Raw genomic sequence first — 16244 nt, 5'->3', positions numbered from 1 at the left:
AAATGTGTCCCAGAGATTCTGGTATGTTGTATCTTTGTTCTCATTGGTTTCAAAGAACATCTTTATTATCTTTATTTCTGCTTTCACTTTGTTATGTATTCAGGAGCAGGTTGTTCAGTTTCCCTGTAGTTGAGCGGTTTTGATTGAGTTTCTTAGTACTGAGTTCTAGTATAATTGCACTGTGGTCTGAAAGACAATTTGTTATAATTTCTGTTCTTTTACATTTGCTGAGGAGTGCTTTACTTCCAACTATGTGGTCAATTTTAGAATAAGTGCAATGTGGTGCTGAGAAGAATGTATATTCTGTTGATTTGGGGTGGAGAGTTCTGTAGATGTCTGTTAGGTCCTCTTGGTGCAGAGTTGAGTTCAATTCCTGGATATCCTTGTTAACTTTCTGTCTCGTTGATCTCTCTAATGCTGACAGTGGGGTGTTAGAGTCTCCCATTATTATTGTATGGGAGTCTAAGTCTCTTTGTAAGTTTCTAAGGCCTTGCTTTATGAATCTGGGTGCTCCTGTATTGGGTGCATATATATTTAGGATAGTTAGCTCTTCCTGATGAATTGATCCCTTTACCATTATGTAATGGCCTTCTTTGTCTCTTTTGATCTTTGATGGTTTAAAGTCTGTTTTATCAGAGACTAGGATTGCAACCCCTGCTTTTTTTGGTTTTCCATTTGCTTGGTAGATCTTCCTCCATCCCTTTATTTTGAGCCTATGTGTGTCTCTGCATGTGAGATGGGTCTCCTGAATATAGCAAACTGATGGGTCTTGCTTGACTCTTTATCCAGTTTGCCAGTCTGTGTCTTTTAATTGGACCATTTAGTCCATTTGCATTTAAGGTTAATATTGTTTTGTGTGAACTTGGTCCTGTCATTATGATATTAGCTGGTTATTTTGCTCGCTTGTTGATGCAGTTTCTTCCTAGCATCGATGGACTTTACATTTTGACATGTTTTTTGAATGGCTGTTACCTGTTGTTCCTTTCCATGTTTAGTGCTTCCTTCAGGATCTCTTGTACTACAGGCCTGGTGGTGACAAAATCTCTAAGCATTTGCTTGTCTGTAAAGGATTTTATTTCTCCTTCACTTATGAAACTTAGTTTGGCTGGATATGAAATTCTGGGTTGAAAATTCTTTTCTTTAAGAATGTTGAATATTGGCCCCTACTCTCTTCTGCCTTGGAGAGTTTCGGCTGAGAGATCTGCTGTTAGTCTAATGGGCTTCCCTTTGTGGGTAACCCGACCTTTCTCTCTGGCTGCCCTTAAGATTTTTTCCTTCATTTCAACTTTGGTGAATCTGACAATTATGTGTCTTGGAGTTGCTCTTCTCGAGGAGTATCTTTGTGGCGTTCTCTGTATTTCTTGAATTTGGATGTTGGCCTGCCTTGCTAGGTTGGGGAAGTTCTCCTGGATGATATCTTGCAGAGCGTTTTCCAACTTGGTTCCATTTTCCCTGTCACTTTCAGGCACCCCAATCAGACGTAGATTTGGTCTTTTCACATAATCCCATACTTCTTGGAGGCTTTGTTCATTTCTTTTTACTCTTTTTTCTCCACACTTCTCTTCTCACTTCATTTCATTCATTTGATCTTCAATCGCTGATACTCTTTCTTCCAGTTGATTGAGTCGGTTACTGAAGCTTGTGCATTTGTCACGTAGTTCTCCTGTTATGGTTTTCATCTCTATCAGTTCTTTTAAGGTCTTCTCTGCATTGATTATTCTAGTTATCCATTCATCCATTCTTTTTTCAAGGTTTTTAGTTTCTTTGCACTGGTTACGTAGTTCCTCCTTTAGCTCTGAGAAGTTTGATCGACTGAAGCCTTCTTCTCTCAACTCGTCAAAGTCATTTTCCGTCCAGCTTTGTTCTGTTGCTGGCAATGAGCTGAGTTCCTTTGGAGGGGGAGATGCACTCAGATTCTTTGAATTTCCAGCTTTTCTGCACTGCTTTTTCCCCATCTTTGTGGTTTTATCTGCCTTTGGTCTTTGATGATGGTGATGTACTGAGGGGGTTTTGGTGTGGGTGTCCTTTCTGTTTGTTAGTTTTCCTTCTAACAGTCAGGACCCTCAGCTGTAGTTCTGTCGGAGTTTTCTTGAGGTCCACTCCAGACCCTGTTTACCTGGGTATCAGCAGCGGGGGCTGCATAAGATAGAATATTGCTGAACAGCGAGTGTTGCTGCCTGATTCTTGGTCTGGAAGCTTCGTCTCAGGGGTATACCCTGCTGTGTGAGCTGTGAGATGTCGGTCTGCACCTAGTGGGGGATGTCTCCCAGTTAGGCTACTCAGGGGTCAGGGACCCACTTGAGCAGGCAGTCTGTCCATTCTCAGATCTCAACCTCTGTGCTGGGAGATCCACTGCTATCTCTTCAAAGCTGTCAGACAGGGGCATTTACCTCTGCCGAGGTTTCTGCTGCTTTTTGTTTAGCTATGCCCTGTTCCCAGAGAAGGAGTCTACAGAGGCAGGCTGGCTTCCTTGAGCTGCGGTGGGCTTCACCCAATTCGAGCTTCCTGGTGGCTTTGTTTACCCACTAAAGCCTCAACAATGGCGGCACCCCTCCCCAGCCTCGCTGCTGCCTTGCAGTTAGATCTCAGAGTCCTGTGCTAGCAATGAAGGAGGCTCTGTAGGCGTGGGACCCTCTGGGCCAGGTGTGGGATATAATCTCCTGGTGTACTGTTTGCTAAGACCCTTGGTAAAGCACAGTATTAGGGTGGGAGTTACCTGATTTTCCAGGTGCTGTGTGTCTCGGGTTCCCTTGGCTAGGAAAAGGGATTCCCTTCCCCCTTGCGCTTCCCAGGTGAGGTGATGCCTCACCCTGCTTCAGCTCTCACTGGTCGGGCTACACCCGTGGACCAGTGCCAATGGTCTGACACACCTCAGTGAGATGAACCCAGTACCTCAGTTGAAAATGCAGAAATCACCCATCTTCTGTGTCGCTTGCACTGGGAGCTGGAGGCTGGAGCTGTTCCTATTCGGCCATCTTGGGCACGCCCCAAGAATATAAATCAATTTTGTGATCTTTTAAAGTAGTTTTTTGTGCTTTTAAAAATAACTCTATAATGGTCTGTGTGTATATCGGTTTTTACAATAATTTGTCAAAACTTTGACTGATACCAGTGTGCGTGAAGAATCTAGTGCAGTCTGAATTAGCACAATGCAAATAGAAAACCGACCTTTTATTTTTCTCACAAAATTATATCTAATAGAAACCTTATGTAAAATAAAGAATTTTTAAGTACTCATAAATTAATAACAAAATCATACATAACGTCAGTGGAGAAGAAAAATTAAGGATTTTATATCACAGTAAAATGCATTTCTAAATTGACTTAGTATTGTTATAAAACATATTCTTGAATATTGTATCAGAATTTATCACCACTATTGAAGTCAAAATAAAGATGGATCTCTAAATTATACAATTTATTTGGGAATCACCGAATTGTAGTTTAAAAAAAAAACTGAAAACCACGGTGGTCTTCTGTATTTGTGAAGGACAAAGAGAAGATTGGGGGTTTACTAGCAAGAGAAATGCTACACATTGTTTTGAAAGAAAGCTTACAGATCCTAGAGAATATTTTGGGAGCTGGTCAAACAAGCCTAATGTGAGACACATCTTTTGAGACTTCCCAGGATCCCAACTAGAAAATCCCTTAGTCAATTTTAGGTTAAAAAGAGTTAAATTTGAATTTGATTCTGGGGAAGTTTTTCATTTTTTTGGGTGCAAAAAGCCTAAAAATATTTAATTAAAGTAAAATTACATATCCTTGAGAGATAATGGTCACTTATTTAACCAGAGTAATAATGGAAAGACTTCAAAATAAATTCAAAAGTTACATAATCAAGAGAAAAAAAATACTTAGACCTGCATTAGAGATGAGTTAGTTTGTTCAGGTGGTCAAAACCCGAATAAAGACAGCCCAAACCACAAAGGCTATCTTAAAACATAAAATATCTGCTTGTTAGGTGGATTACTTAGAGAGAGAGTGAGAGAGAGAGAGAGAGAGCGAGAGAGAGAGAGAGTGAGAGAGAGAGAGAGAGAAACCTTTTGTAGCATGACCATTTCTCTTTGTATATGCCCTTTTGAGTAAGCTGGAAATTAAACCCCATGAAAAACTACTTTAATTCAATTAGAGGCTGGAAGAGTGTGTGTCTAATATTATAAGTAACCCATATTATGGAATAATAATACACACACACACACGCACACACACACACACAAGTAGTACCTCTACCAGGTGGAATGGATGGCTTTTAGAAAAAGTAAGAGCATGTGAAATTTCCTGGTTACAAAGAACAATTTGGATACATCAGAAAAGCCAAGAGTACAGAATTAATCTATACTGGAAAAACACTCTTTTTCCAGGTTTTTTTGAGACAAACATTCTCAGTGTCAGGATATAATACTAGAGTGTGAAGTGGGGAAAAATGCAATAGGAACTGACAGAAAAAAAAAAATGAGAGTCACCACTTTAGTTAAGCAAAAAGATGTACTGTTTTGAAAAGAAAGAAGAGCAGAAGGCATTGATGTATTAACTGCAAATTACACGTAGTGAGATGCACAAAAAGCCAAACCGTTGAGATAAAAATCTGAAAAACTTTAAGAGGAAAACTCTACCTCCTGAAATGAAGCAATCATTTATTTTTCTTTATTTCTTCTTCTTCTAAAAAGAAGATATATGTACAGAATGTGCAGGTTTGTTGCACAGGTATACGTGTGCCATGGTGGATTGCTGCAGCTATTGATCCATCCCCTAAGTTCCCTCCCCTCACCCCATCCCCTAACAGACCCTGGTGTATGTTGTTCCCCTCTCTGTGTCCATGTGTTCTCAATGTTCAACTCCCACTGAATGAGAACATGCTTGTCTAGTTTTCTGTTCTTGTGTTAGTTTGCTGAGGTTGATGGCTTCCAGCTTCATCCATGTCCCTGCAAAGGACATGCTCTCATGCATTTTTCATGGCTGCATAGTATTCCATGGTGTACATGTAACATATTTTCTTTATTCAGTCTATCATTGATGGGCATTTGGGTTGGTTCCATGTCTTTGCTATTGTAAATTGTGCTGCAATAAGTAGAATGATTTATATTCCTTTGGGTATATACCCAGTAATGGGATTGCAGGGTCAAATGGTATTTCTGGTTTCAGATACTTGGGGAATCACCATGCTGTCTTCCACGATGATTAAACGAATGTACAGCCCCACCAACAGTATAAAAGCATTCCTGTTTCTCCACAGCCTCGCCAGCATCTATTGTATCCTGACTTTATCACCATTCTGACTGGCATGAGATGGTATCTCATTGTGGTTTTGATTTACATTTCTCTGATGATCAGTGATGTTGAGCTTTCTTTCGTGTTTGTCGGCCAACTTCTTTTGAGAAGTGTCTGTTCATATCCGTTGCCCACTTTTTAATGATATTGTTGCTCATATTAACTTTGAAATTGAAAATTCAAAATAAAGACAAGAAACATAAAATTATATTTTTAAAGTTATAGGTATGAACTATTTTTGAAAGGAAAGAAACCTCTAGATTATATACATATACATATGTGTGTGTATATATTTATATGTATGTGTGTATATATGTGTGTGTATATATAATATATATTGCTTTCAACAAGAAAATTATTAGAGTCAAAACAGTACCATCTCCAGATGTTTTTATTTAGCTTGGTATCTAAAATCATTTAGGTGACCCATTCCCATGTTTGGAACATTTTTTAAATTTGTTGTCTACATCTATGGTATTCAGTATAGTAGCCACTAGCTGTATATAGTTCTTTAACTTTTAATCAGTTATAATTAAATGAAATTTAAAATTCAGTTCTTCCATCATACTAGCTACATTTCAAGTGCTCATTACACACACTTGGCTAGTGGCTACTTTATCGGACAGGGCAGGTACAGAACATTTCCATTATTACAGAATATTTAACCAGAAAGCATTGATCTAAATAGTTAAGATTTTTGGGGTTTTTTTTGTTTTTCGGTTTTTTTGTTTGTTTTTTACTGGAGTGCAGTGGTGTAATCTCAGCTCACTGCAACCTCTGCCTCCCAGGTTCAAGCAATTTTCTACTCAGCCTCCCAAGTAGCTGGGATTATAGGCGCCCGCCACCACACCCCGCTAATTGTTTTATTTTTAGTAGAGACAGGGTTTCACCATCTTGGCCAGGCTGGTCCTGAACTCCTGACCTCATGATCCACCAGCCTCAGCCTCCCAAAGTGCTGGGATCATAGGCATGAGCCACTGCGCCAGGCTAAGTATCTTGTAGAGAAAGTTTATATCATGATTCAGGTTTCCATGTTGCCCACCCTTTTTATTAATCTTATAGACACTTATTGGAGCGCTTATTATGTCTTAAGTGCATGAGAAGTGCAGAGAGTGTAAAGACAAAAATGATGTAGCCGCATCAAGTGGTGAAGACAGACGTTTAAAACATGATTGCAACCAAACATGAATTCTCCAGGGAGAGAAGAGCAAAGGACAATGAAGGCAGAAGGAATCAAGCTTGCAAATCCATGAATGGTGTGATGTGTTTGGGAAACTCTGGGTAATTTATTTAGCCCTAGACAAGTAAAAATAAGGACTAGAAAGGTATGCTGAGGCCAGATCTTGAAAGATTTCAAATAACTACAGTCAGGTTACATTCCATTGAATGAAAACTCAGTTGAAACTGGTCTAAAACACAAAGGTGGTGTATTGATTATACAATGCAAAAAATCCAGCACTAGAGTGGTGAGCAGCTGTGATTCAACTAGAGCTCTGGCTGCCTTGGTCTTTGAGTCTCTCAACTCTGCCACTTTGTTCTGGTTTTATCCTCATGATGAGTAAGATGTTTCTGTAGCTTCAAGCTTTACACGCATATATGGCAATCTTTGGATGAAGAGAGGCTGGCCCTCTCCAAGATTTTCTCCCAAGATTGATGAAACTTGTTTTCTAAAAACCCTCAGCAAATTTCCCTCCCATCACATCAGCCTAGTTAAGGTTACCTGTCCATTTCTGGCCAGCCCCTGTGACCTGAGGTTATGCCATGTACTAATTTGTTGAGAAACCTCAGACGTAAGCCAATCACTGTCTAGAGGATAAGAGTGCATGGAGATCAATCAGCTTTTCTCTGAAGCTGGGGTGAGAGTATGTGTTTCTGAGGCAAGGAGGCTACTGGAGAAGGGCGAATACCTGAGTGATAATTCAGAACTCATCAAGAGATAGAAGAATGGGTGTTAGGGGGTTAGCATCCTGAGTGGAACATGGTTTCTGGAGTCAGAGAGACAGAGATGGTGCCCTTTATCCACCACTGGGTGGTGTAACTTTATGTAACTGAGCCTCAGTTTCCAAATGGAGATGATAGTGGTCATTGTCTTTGGTACCGTTGTGAGATGTAAAGGAGTTAACATAGGAAAGGCACTTAGAATAGTGCCTGAACCACGGTAAATGCTCAGCAAATACTAGCTTTAAATTCATACTCAAATATGTGAGGGAGTTTGAGCTTTATCTTTTAGAGCCTGACACTCTAGAGCTTTATCTTTTAGAGCCTGACATTGAAGGTCTTTTGTGTCTTGACAGCTGGATGATTTCCTGCTACTTAAATCATAATAACAAATTAGAACTCCAGTGATGCTGATGTTGACAAGAAATGTCAATTAGTTGAGTAGTTGGGACAGAAATCGCATGGCCAGCAAAGCTGAGAATATTATCTGGCCCTTTACAGAAGTTTGCCAACTCCTGAAATAGAGGACCAGAAAAATGCCTTCTGATATAAAACACTTAAGCATGTTAAGCCCAGGTGCAGCGGCTCACCCCTGTAATCCCAGCACTTTGGGAGGCCAAGGTAGCTGAATCCTCCCACCTCAACCTCCCAAGTAGTTCAGTATCAGCCTGGCCAACATGGTGAAACCCTGTCTCTACCAAAAATACAAAAATTAGCTGAGAATGGTGGTAGTTGCCTGTAATCCCAGCTACTTGGGAGGCTGAGGCAGGAGAATGGTTTGAAGCCAGGAGGCAGAGGCTGCAGTGAGCCGAGATCATACCACTGCACTCCAGCCTGGGCAACAGAGTGAAACTCTGTCTCAAAAAAAAAAAAAAAAAAAATCAATAAAACATGTTTTTATAAAATAGTTTTAATGCATAGCTGAAATTGAGGCAAAATAAGGAAATTCCTAAGTGTCCCCGAAATGACAAGAAAGTACACACCTACACACAGAGTGAGATAAGTTGAACAAGCACACTCACAAATAGGACAAATGTGTATCGAGAGCCAAATATATGTCAGGTACACATTGCTCTGTGCCTGGGGAACAGGGGCAATAAGTAGAAAATAAAACAGACATGGGATTAACCTCACAGATCTTAAAGTCCAGTGAGGTAAACAACTTTTATAAGAAATAAATGTATATTAAATATTTTGAAAAGTACTGTGAAGAAAAAGAGCAAGATGCTTTGAAATAGAATAACAAGTGACACCTGCTTTAGGATTATGTGCCTCAAAAAGGACTCCAGAAATAGTGCCACTGGAACTCAGGAAGAGTTAATATATACACGAAAATGTGAGAGACCATTTCTTTTAGGCAGACGCCTAGGCTCTGCCAACTTTGCTTGATTCTATCTGACTATATAAGACAACAAGTTATAGAAGTAAAATAATGTCTTTGCTGCAAAACCAGAAATGGATGCTTAAGAAGAAATTTTCACATCTCATGAAATGTGCATTTTGATGCTGTAGTAATTGTTCCAATTTAAAACATGCATTTATACATATATTCTTCTTCTTTTCTTTTCTTCTTCTTTTTTTTTTTTTCTTTTGAAAGTTTCTCCCTCTGGTTCCCAGGTTGGAGTGCAATTCGTAATCAGCTCACTGTAACCTCTTAAATTCCTGGGTTCAAGGGATTCTCTTGTCTCAGCCTCCTGAATTGCTGGGAATACAGGCACACCCAGCCTCAGCTGGCTAGTTTTCATATTTTTTGTAGAGACGGGGTCTCACTATCTTGCTTAGGCTGGTCTCAAACTTGCTTAGGCTGGTCTCAAGCAATCCTCCTGCCTCAGCCTCTTAAAAGTGCTGGGATTACAAATGTGAGCCACCACACCTGGTTTATACATATTTCAATAGTTTTAATATAACAGCAAAGTCCCTTTGAGGCAGAGGACAGCCTTTTTTTTTTTTTAATTATTGAAACATCTGTCTTGCTCTTATCACCAACGCTGAAGGGTAGTACATGACCATGGTTCACTGCATTCACTGCAGCCTCAACCTCTTGGGCTCATATGATCCTCACACCTCAGCCTCCCAAGTAGCTGGGACCACAGGTGTGTGACACCATGCCCAGCTACTTTTTTTTTTTTTTTCCTTTTTGTAGACATGGTGTTCTCACTACATTGTACAGGCTAGTCTCGAACTCTTGGTTTTAAGCAATTTTCTAGTGTCAGCCTCACAAAGTGCTGGGATTACAGGTATGAGCCACCACACCTGGCTAGACAACAGACTTTTAATAATAAAAGAAAAGTTATTTTTATTCTAAGGTTGACTTTAGGAGCCTGTCTAAAGTAAAGGTGGGTAGATGAGACTGATTGCTTACAGAAAGCTAGCTTTGTGTGCTGAACTTGATACTGTTAGAGGTTTCTTGAAAGATCTGGGAAAAAAAGTTTAAAATTGCAACTGGAAGATATTTGCTAGACTAGAAATGGAGAGTCCTAAGCACTCAGGAATTCAGCAAATTGCTGCTGGATGGGTTTTTATTTTTATTTTTTGGATTTAAGATACCCTCAAACTCTAGTTATTTCTGAATTTATATTCCACATTAACAAAACCCATAAAGAAATTCTAGTTTGCCTTTGTAACCCATAGGTCAGCTTGGGTATCCCTGCCCTTTAATAAAATGTAATTAATGACATTCCCCAAGGATAGTTGAGGATTCTCAAGTGGCTAATTGTTCATGGTCATCTCTGCTGTTGCTGGGGATGAATCAGTTTTGTTTATGAATCATTTTCATTTTGCATGGGCTCCATAACAAGTTGATCCAGACCAGGTCAAGGCCCTGTTCTTCATTTGTCATAAATTTAGAATTAAACAACAAAAAGAACACATGCCTAGGCCTGCCTAACACTCATAGGACCTGCCTTTACCTCCCACACATGGACTCCCAATCTTTCAATAGGTCATCCTCTACCCTGTTAACTGAAGTTTTCTGTGTTTATTTTTCTCATCTTTTAAATCTTCCATTTATTGTAATTTGGGAGAAAATGAAGTCACTGAGTTAATTCATTTTGCTGAGTTTAGTACACAAATTCTAGGCAACATTTCACAGACCTGGCTCTTTCATGATGTAATAAATATGGGCTTTTGTAAACTGTTTTCCTCTTTTTGGTCTCACGGCTATGTTTTGGATGATTAAAGTTGCTGAAGGTCTAAACACTCAATAGCAGGTTACTAGAAGGTTTTGTTCTTATATCTGCACTGGGCGGTAGCGTAGGGCAGTAGAAAGAACACTGAAGCTCTAGATATTACTATCTTCTCAAGCAGAGAAGTAGAGCTTGGTGGAGAGACCATAGCCTAGTTAGCTAACCCATATGAGTCTTGTTTTTATTATGCATAAACTGGATCTGATAATAATAGCTGTTTCACAGGGATTTGTAAAGATCAAATGTGATCCTAGGTATAAAATAATGTTTTACATTGTGCAATATAAATATTAGTTTTGTTATGAGTAACCTCACATTTCTTTTACCCAGGTATGTTCTTTTGTTCATTGCCCCTAAGCAAGACTCTCTACATTGCCTGCATCCGTTTCACACTCTTTGCAAGGATGTATACATTCCTACATTTTCTTTTCTACAGTTAGTCATCATTTCATTAGAAAGACATTTAAGTATTCACATTTATATTATAACATTTAATTTTTGTTGTTTTGCCCATTTCAAAACAAACATGTTTAAGTTAATAATGTTAAAAACTCAGCTTATAAAATTGAAAGTTGCTAGGAGTGGTGACTCATGCCTATAATCCAATTATATATATATACATATAGATATAATCTCTTCTATAATTGGTTTCCATTGTCATATATGCCTATTTTAAATTTTATTTTATTTTTTTTAAGACATAGGTCTTACTATGTTGCCCAGGCTGGCCTTGAGCACCCATGCTCAAGTGATCCTCTTGCCTCAGCCTCCCAAGTAGCTGGGACTACAGGTGTGCCACTGCACTGGACGAACATATGTCTATTTGTCTATATGTATAAACTTACCCATCCATTAATATTAGTGCATAGAATTCTATTACATAGATGTGCTTTAATGTATTTAAGAAACCCCCCTTCTGAGGGACTTTTAAGTCTCTACTTTTTTACCATTATAAGCAATACAGCAATGAACACGAATTTCATGTATTTGTCCCACTTTGGTATTTGTTCCCTTAGAAAAAAATTCCAAGATCTGGAATTTGAAGATTAAAGAATGAATATTTTGGCTAGGTGTGGGGGCTCACGCCTATAATTCCAGCACTTTGGGAGGCTGAGGCTGGTGGATCACTTGAGGTCAGGAATTTGAGACCAGCCTGGCCAACATGGTGAAACCCTATCTCCACTAAAAATACAAAAAAAAAAAAAAAAAAAAAATTAGCTGGGCGTGGTAGCAGGCACCTGTAATCCCAGCTACTCAGGAGGCTGAGGCAAAAGAATCATTTGAATCCGGGAAGCGGAGGTTGCAGTGAGCCGAGATCACAGCACTGCACTTTAGCCTGGGCGACAGAGCAAGACTCTATCTAAAAAAAAAAAAAAAAAAAAAAAATGAACTTTTAGTTATGATGCATATCACCATATTGCCTTCAAAACTGTGGGACTAATTTATGCTTCTAAGCGAAGAATACAATAGTGCCCATTTCCCCACAATCTCACCAGCTTTCTAATGGGCTGTCTGTCCTTTTATTACCTTTTTATAGGCACTCCTTGTTTTTTCTGATCTTCAGTACTTTGTCATTTAGATGTTTTGCAAATATCCTCTCATGGTCTTTTTACTCTGTTGGGCCTTTTGATAAACAGAAGTTTATGAAGGTAGTCACTTTTATTCATTTATTTGTATTAAAGTTATATTATTTTACAGTATCTTCTAACAGTTTTAGAATTTTTTTCTTTCATATTTAAGTTTTCAATCTACCTAGAGCTTATTTTTTGTAAGAGAGAGGTTTCCAACTTTACCTTTTCCTTCTGGATGCCCAATTATCCCAGAACTATTTATTGAGACATTCAGTCTTCATTGATGTGCCCTGTCTTTACTTACATGTATAGATCTGTTTCTCAACACTATTCTGTTCCATCGGCCTGTTTATCCTTGGGCTAACAAAACACTGTCTTAATAGCAGCAGCTTTACAATCATTGCTATCTGATAAATCTTGTCCTCTTATCTTGTGCAACAGAATTGCCTTTTCCTACACCTTTGCATGTTCTATGCATTGTCCCATGCTACAAAAATGAAAAATAAAGCTGTTGAACATTGACATATTGTCATTATTTTGTTTCCCTTAAGGTCTAGAAAGCATCACATAATTCTATTATTTAGTCTTCTGAACAATGAAATGATCTGTCCCCATTTATTTAGATCTCCTTTAATATATCTATAATTTTAAGAGGTTTTACACATTGTTGTTAGATTAATTTCCAGTTACTTCTACCTTGAGATGCTATTATAAATGACTTTTTTAAAAAGATGGGGTCTTGCTATGTTGCCTAGGTTGGTGTCAAACTCCTGGGCTCAAGCGATTCGTCTGTGTCAGTCTCCCAAAGTGCTGGAATTACAGGCCTGAGCCACTGCACCAACTTTTTTTTTTTTTTTTTTTTTTTTTTTTTTTTTTTTTTTTTCCAATATGGCATCTAGTTCTGTCACGCAGGCTGGAGTTCAGTGGCATGATCTCGGTTCACTTTTTTTCAATTTCTAATTGTTTGATGGTAGTTTTTATGAATACAGTCAATTTTTCATATTGACCTTATACCCAGCAACCTTGCTAAATAAATTTATTAATTCTAATAGTTTGTAGATTATTTTCAGTTTTTCAGGTGTAAAACTGTCCAGAAATACAGTTTTCTTTCTTTCAATTGTGAATGCCTTTTATTTATGTTTCTTCCCTTATTCTACTGGCTAGAACTTCCACCAGTGCTGACTAGAAGTGTGCCCTGTTCTTGACCTCAAAGGAGAACTTTCAACATTTTGCATCGTGTTTATTCTAGAGTTTTGTAGATCTCCTCTATCAAAATTAGGAAGTTCCACTGTATTTCTAACTTTGCTGAGAACTTTTATTAAAAATGGATGTTGGATGTGGACAGAGGTGGCCCACACCTGTAATCCCAGCACTTTGGGAGGCTGAGGCGGGAGAATCGGTTGAAGCCAGGAGTTTAAGACCAGCCTGGGCAACAAAACAAGGCACTGTCTCTACAAAAACAAGCAAACAAACAAAGAAACTAGCCAGGCATGGTGGTGCATGCCTGTGACCATCCCAGCTACTTGGGAGGCTGAGGTGGGAGGATAAGTTTAGCCAGGAGTTAGAGGCTGCAGTGAACTATAATTGTAGCTGTACACTCCACTGTAGGTGACAGAGTGAGACCCCCATCTCTGAGGGGGTGGAGAAAGAACGGATATTGGAATTTATCAAATGCTATTTCTGCATTTATGAAGATATTCATATGATCTTTCTCCTTTAATCTGTTCTTACATATATTGTTTTTAAAGTTCGTTATAAATAAAAGTCATCCAAATGAGACTTATTTATATACAGATGAGACTGTAGCAAGCCATTCACTTCCATTGGGTCTTTTTTTTTGCACTTCGTTTTAGGCAGTTGAATTTGAATGATGATATAAGCAGGTGTTTATCATGAGTGTGGACGAGGCTCCTTCCTGAGCACTTTGTATGTATTATCCCATAAATTATCTCAACACTCAGTGAGATAGCTACTGCCGTTCCTGTTTTTCAGATGAGAAAACTGATTTGGAGAGATACTGAGTGATTTGTCCAGGTCACAGCTGGTGGGTAGCCACACTAGGATTTCAATCTGGTCTATCTTCAAAACATTTGATCTGAAGCCATACCAGTGCTTTTTACTCCATCTACCCATCAGAATCACATGAGAAACAGTCCTATAATACTGTGCCCCAGAGAGTAGCCAGACTAGCTCTCAGGGAATAGTGTACCGTCCAAAACACATGTATTAGAAAATAAGAAAGAAGAAAAATAAACAATCCAAGATAAGCCAGAGAAAAGCAGCAAAATAAACCCAATGAAAGTAGTGGAAGATACAATTTGATAGACAGTTTGATTGCAGAGTGCCTTCTCTGATGCTGCAGCCAGAAGTGATCCTTCCCTCCACCTGGCCCCTGGGACACTGTGCTGTGCAGTGTGCAGAGTCTGATGGCACTGCTAGATTGCTTTTTCAGCTCAGGGTCACATCTTACACGGCTTTACCGTTCCCCTCAGCCCCTGTCCCACTACTTTGCACACAGGTGCTCTAACCATGTTTATTGAACAAAGAAGGGAAACTGATTTCACTTTCACTTGTTCATTATCATTCCTGGGAGGCAGAGCTTGCAGTGAGCAGAGATTATGCCACTTCACTCCAGCCTGGGCAACAGAGCAAGACTCCGTCTCAAAAAAACAAAACAAACAAACAAAAATAGCCAAACATGGAAAAGGTACAGTAAAAATGTGGTATTCTAATCCTATGGAACCAGTGTCATATGTGCTGTCTGTCATTGATCAAAATGCCAATATGCAGGCAAGCCTGTATAAAATCCTATCATCTTATTTGGGGTATTATCATGGCTTAGATGCAAAGGGGGATCTAATGAGCAAATGGTGCAGATCATTCCTTTCACAGACCTATAAACATCTCAGCGAGGTAAAGTAACTTGCCCATTATCACACAGAGAGGCATGATTCTGGGCCTCGTGTTTCCCACCTCCCCCATCACCCAGGAATTTAGTAGTAAGTCTGTGAAGTAACAAAGTTAAAAATGGGGACATCTTGGCTTTGTGTGGTAGTCACGGTGGTGATATGGGAGAAGCAGCTTTATGTTGATTTTGGACAAGAAAAGGCCAGAGGCATCTTGCTGGAAGCAAACATGGAAAGAAACCAGGCTACACTGTTTTCTTACCCACCCTCAGGTTTCCAAAGCACATAGAGTTGGGAAAAATAAAAAAGAAAGAACAACAACAAAAAAACAAAACAACCCCCCCCCCAAAAAACAAACTAATGACCTCAGAACTTAATAGCAGACCCAATTTATAAACTGACAGTGTTTCCTACATTCAACATGTTTATGACTCCATGCAGTCTAAGCATGGTTTATAAGCCACAGTGTTAACATAAGCCTGGGTTAGGTTTCAGAGTTATATTCCAGATGTGTAAAGAGGCTTTTTAGCAAAACAACTTGCCATCTCAGAGAGCCCTTATATCCTTACACTGAGGGTCTGAGAACATGAAAGAGAAGTCAGGGAACCTGCAATTGAGGTCAGAGAGCACACTGCAATCACATTTTTATCTTGCTAGGGCCCTTTCTGGAGTCTCATTAATTAAAGCTCTTAGTTTAGCAACCTGGGTTGCGAATATTCTTCCTTCCCTTTCTTGTCAGCACAGTGAAAAAAATGCTAGTAAGGTAGCTGTGTAATACACTTTAAGACCATGGACACATTCTCTCTGCCAGGCTCTTTGTCCACAACAAATTGTGAATTACATTTCCATTTTCATCCACACTGGACAATAAGAGTCTTTAATGTTCACAGTTCTCTTCTTGAAGAGATTTGTGCTCTAATTCCACAGTAAACATTTAAAAATCCTACTCAAAATACTGTATTTCCAATTTCTGTGAAGCATTTTAAGATGGCCTCTAAGCTTTTACAAAGGATTAAGTACACCAATTATCTCATTTCTGTTTGTAATAAGTCATAATGCTGGATTAAGAGACATACTTTTGGTATACAATGAATACTGTTCAGTTACACCGGTGTTGGAGGAAATGGAAAAGTAATATTTAAAAGTAAGAAAGAAACAAAAATGCTGTTCAGGGAAATATTCATTAATGAATTTTTACTTACTTTTTCCTTGTATTAATACATTGCACAGGGTGAAATTGATGAAATCTTAACATTGTTATAAATGAGAGGAATGGCATCTGTCATAGAAGGTAGGGAAGAGTTATCTAAATCTCAAGCACATAGGGGCCACCTCCACGACTGTAATCATGTCTACAATACATCTGAATTTATTAT

This window comes from Macaca mulatta, chromosome 9 (assembly GCF_049350105.2).
Source record: "Macaca mulatta isolate MMU2019108-1 chromosome 9, T2T-MMU8v2.0, whole genome shotgun sequence".
Classification (NCBI taxonomy): Eukaryota; Metazoa; Chordata; class Mammalia; order Primates; family Cercopithecidae; genus Macaca; species Macaca mulatta.
This window is presented reverse-complemented; position numbering follows the sequence as displayed.